This window comes from Orycteropus afer, unplaced genomic scaffold (genome assembly GCF_000298275.1).
Source record: "Orycteropus afer afer isolate SDZICR_OR568_19922 unplaced genomic scaffold, OryAfe1.0 scaffold00463, whole genome shotgun sequence".
Classification (NCBI taxonomy): Eukaryota; Metazoa; Chordata; class Mammalia; order Tubulidentata; family Orycteropodidae; genus Orycteropus; species Orycteropus afer.
In genome coordinates this window covers 1165314-1169661 of record NW_006922050.1, presented here as the reverse complement: position 1 = coordinate 1169661, position 4348 = coordinate 1165314, and the positions used below count along the sequence as shown (strand labels likewise).

The 4348-nt window shown below is 34.5% G+C and overlaps 1 protein-coding gene across 1 annotated transcript in view; it reads left to right on the top strand.

The window, feature by feature from the left end:
- PLD5 (phospholipase D family member 5) overlaps nt 1–4348 on the top strand; it is an 864342-nt gene that overhangs the window by 315692 nt on the left and 544302 nt on the right. The window lies entirely within an intron of this gene.

Genomic DNA, 4348 nt, shown 5'->3' with positions numbered 1-4348 from the left:
TTTGGCTATTGTAAATAGTATTGATTTCCTTATTTCTTTTTCAGCAATCTTTTTGCTGGTGTAGAGGAATCCACCTGATTTTTGGATGTTGCTCTTGTATCCTGCCATGATTCTAAATCTCTCAATTAGTTCTAGTAGATTTTTTTACTGAGTCTCTTGGGTTTTCTAGGTATAGGACCATATCATCAGTTATTAAGGATAGTTTGACTTCTTCCTTACCCATTTGGATGCCTTTGATTTCCCTTTTTGTCCTATTGCCCTGGCTATGACTTCCAATATGATGTTGAATAGAAGTGGTGATAGAGAACATCCTTGTCTGGTTCCTGTTCATAAGGGGCATGGTTATAGTCTCTCTCCATTGAGAATGATGTTGGCTGTTGATTTTGCATATATGCCCTTTATAATGTTGAGGAATGACCCTTCTACTCCTATTTTGCTGAGAGTTTTGATCAGAAATGGGTGTTGGATTTTATCAAATACCTTTTCTGTCTTGATTGATAAGATCATGTGGTTCTTTCCCTTTGGTTTATTATTGTGGTGGATGATGTTGATTGTTTTTGTAATGTTGAATCATCCTTGCATACCTGATATGAACCCCACTTGGTCATAATGAATTATTTTCTTGATATGCTTGCTATTGGAGTCTATTTGCTAGGATTTTGTTGAAGATTTTTGCATCTATATTCATGAAAGATACTGGTCTATAGTTTTCCTTTTGAGTGATGTCTTTTTTTCTGGTTTTGGTATCAAGGTTATGCTTGATTCATAAAATGAATTTGGGAGGATTCCATGCTTTTGTATATTTTGGAATAGCTTGAGTAGGATTGGTGTCAGTTCTCTGAATGTTTGGTAGAATTGTCTGGGCCAGGATTTTTTGTTGTGGTGTAATTTTTTTTATGACCTGTTTAATTTCTTCTTTTGTTATGGGTCTGTTCAACTTTTCCACATCAGTCTGTGTTAGGTTAGGTAAGTGGTGTGTTTCTAGAAATCTGTCCATTTTTTCCAGATTTTCAAATTTTTTGAATTACAGTTCTTCACAGTATCCTGATATTATCAATTTTATTTCAGTTGATTCTGTTGTGATGTCACCCATTTTGTTTCTTATTCATGTTGTTTGTTGTCTTTCCCTCTTTTCCTTTGTTAAATTTGCCAGTGATTTGTCAATTTTATTAATATTTTCAAAAAACCAACTTCTAGCCTTGTTGATTTTTTTCTATTGTCTTTCTGTTTTCTGTTTCATTGATTTCTGCTCCAATCTTTATTAGTTCTTTTCTTCTATTGACTGTAGGCTGTGCTTGCTTTTCTTTTTCTAATTGTTGGAGATGTTGGTTTAAAGCATTGATTTGGGCTCTTCTTTTTTCATGTGTGCATTTATTGCTATAAATTGGCCTCTGATCAGTGCTTTTTCTGTGACCCAAAGATTTTGGTATGTTATGTTTTTAGTCTTGATTGATACAAGGCAGTTTTGAATTTCATTTTTTATTTCTTCTCTTACCCTGTCTTTCTTAAGCAGGGTGTTGTTCAATTTCAATGTGTTTACTCTTTTTCCATTGATCTTCCTATTGTTGATTTTTAATTTGATGGCATTGTGATCTGAGAAGATGCTTTGCAGTATTTCAGTGTTTTTAAATTTGTTATGTCTTGTTTTATAGCCTAACATATGGTCTATCCTGAAGAATGTTCCATGTACACTGGAAAAGAATATATATTGTGCTGTTTTTGGGTGAAGTGCTCTGTAGATGACTATAAGGTCAAGTTGGTGGATTGTTTTAAGTCTTCTCCATCTTTGCTGAGTTTCTTTCCAGTTGTTTTATGTTTCATTGAAAGTTGTGTATTAAAGTCTCCCACTATGACAGTGGAGTCATCTGTTTGCCTTTTCAAGTCTTTCAATGTCTGATTTATGTATTTTGGGGCTCTTTCATTGGGTCCATAAATATTTATTATGGTTATATCTTCTTACTCAATAGATGCTTTAATCATTATAAAATGTCCTCCTTGTCCAATATGGTGGTTTTGTCTTAAAGTCAGTTTGATCAGAAATTAATATTGCCACTCTTCCTCTTTTTTGGTTGCCATTTGCTTGGTGTATCTTTTTCCAACCTTTGATTTTTAGTCTGTTTTTGTTTTTGTAGCTAAGGTGTGTCTCTTGTAGACAGCATGGTGATGAGTTATGTTTTCTTATCCAGTCTGCAACTCTCAGTCTCTTGTGTGGTGCATTTAATCCATTGACACTCAGTGTAATTATCAACAAGCATGAATTTGTTGTTGTTATTTTGTTATGTGTTTTTCATGGTTTTCCTGGTTTCTTTGTTCCATATAAGTTTCTGGGCTGAACTCATTATGTTTATGAATCTTATTATCATTTCTTTTGTTGCTATTGTTTTAGTCTTTGTCAAATATTTTTGCTTTTCCTCTTTTATTGTGATATGAAGGTTTATCGTTTTTCTTTGAGGTTACCCTGTGATATCTCATTCTCTCCCTAAGTTTAGAACAGTCAATTCTGTCTTGCAACTCTCCTGACTTCCTCACCATTTAGAAGCTCTGTAAGTATACTAAATTTCCTCTCTTTTTGGTTTGTAATTTTCCTCATTTGCCAATTGATGTCTCTGGTTCCCTGTTTATAACTTTTTAAGCTTATTTTACTTTGGATACATCCATACCTGTGTTGGTTTCTTGGTTATGTCATCTTGTGTATTAATGGTAGGCTATTATTTGCTATTTTTGGTTTTCTGTTCAAAGGACTTTCTTTGGTATCTATTGTAAGGTTGGTCTGGTTTTAATAAATTCCCTTAGTTTTTGTTTATCTGGAAATCTCCTAATTTCACCATCATATTTAAGGAATAATTTTACTGAATATAAACTTCTTGGTTGAAAAATTTTCTCTTTCAGAGTTTTATATATACCATCCCATTGCCTTCTCACTTGCATGGTCTCTGCTGAGAAATCAGAGCTTATTCTTACTGGTTGTCCTTTGTAAGTAATTTTTGTTTTTTCCATGTTGCTTTCAGGATTCTTTCTTCATCTTTAGTGTTGATGAGTTTGATGATGATATGCCTTGGTGATTTTCTTTTGGGGTCTATCCTGTTTGGGGTTTGTTAGACTTCCTGAATGGATATATTCTCATCTTTCATAATATCAGGGAAGTTTTCCTCCAGCAAATCTTGGACAATTTTCTCAGTGGTTTTGTTTTTATCTTCCTGTTCTGGAATTCCAATTACGTGTTGCTGTTGCTGTTGTTATGTGCCATCGAGTCGGCCCTGACTCATAGCAACTCCTCCTTGGGTTTCTGAGACAGTATCACTATAGTAATAGATTGCCCAACCTTCCTTCCAAGGAGTGGCTGGTGGGTTTGAACCACCAGCCTTCTGGTTAGCAATCAAATGCCTTAGGCACTATGCTACCAGAGCTCCTAATTACATGTAGGTTATTCCTTTTGATGGTATTCCACATGAACCTTAAGCATTCTTCATTTTGTTTTGATCTTTTTTCTGATTGATCCCTTTCCAAAGAAGTATCCAGGTATTTGTCTTCAATCTCATTAATTCTGCTTTCCATTGCATCAGTTCTACTCCTTTGCCTTTCAATGTGTTATCTAATTCTGACAATTTAATATTCATCTTCTGGATTTCTATCTGTAGAATTGGAATGATTTCTAATTTTTCATTTATTTTGTCATTTTGTTCTTGTATTTTCTTCCAAAATTCTTCTAGCATTTTGTCTGTGTTTTCCTTGGTCTGTCTCTCAGTCCTTAGAAGACACCTAAATATAATTCTTTGGAATTCCTTATCAGAGAGTTCCAATGCTGCTTTTTCCTCAGGGATGTGTTCTGGGTCTGTATCCTGCTCCCTTGTTTCTTCCACTTTATCTTGCTTCTTTGTGTGGCTGGTGATGATCTGTTGTCTTCGAGTCATCATGGTGTTATTGTATTTAGATCTCTGTTAACTGTTTGTGAAGAGCAGCCAAGGATGAGTCAGGCTTTTCTTGTTGGTTGTTTATCGTTGGTCTGTTGGAGAGAAGGAAGTGGTGGCTCTTACTCAGTAAGTGAAGTTGCTGAAGGTGTGGGTGCAGTTGTGTCATATGGGAACTGTTGGTGTCTTGCACTCAGTTAGACAAAAATAACAATTGAATAACCATCAAAAAAGGGAAAGAAAATTGACTAAAAATACACCATGAAATCACACTGGAATAGTAACTAAAAAAGGGAAAAAGAAGGAAATAAAAAAAAAAAATCCTGAAATATCTGGAGAGAGGGCAATCAGAGACAAAAGGTAGGAAAGAAAATAATGAAGAAAAAATGGGAAAAACTCAAAAAGAACAGGGTTAACCACAAGAAAGAAAAAAAAAAAAA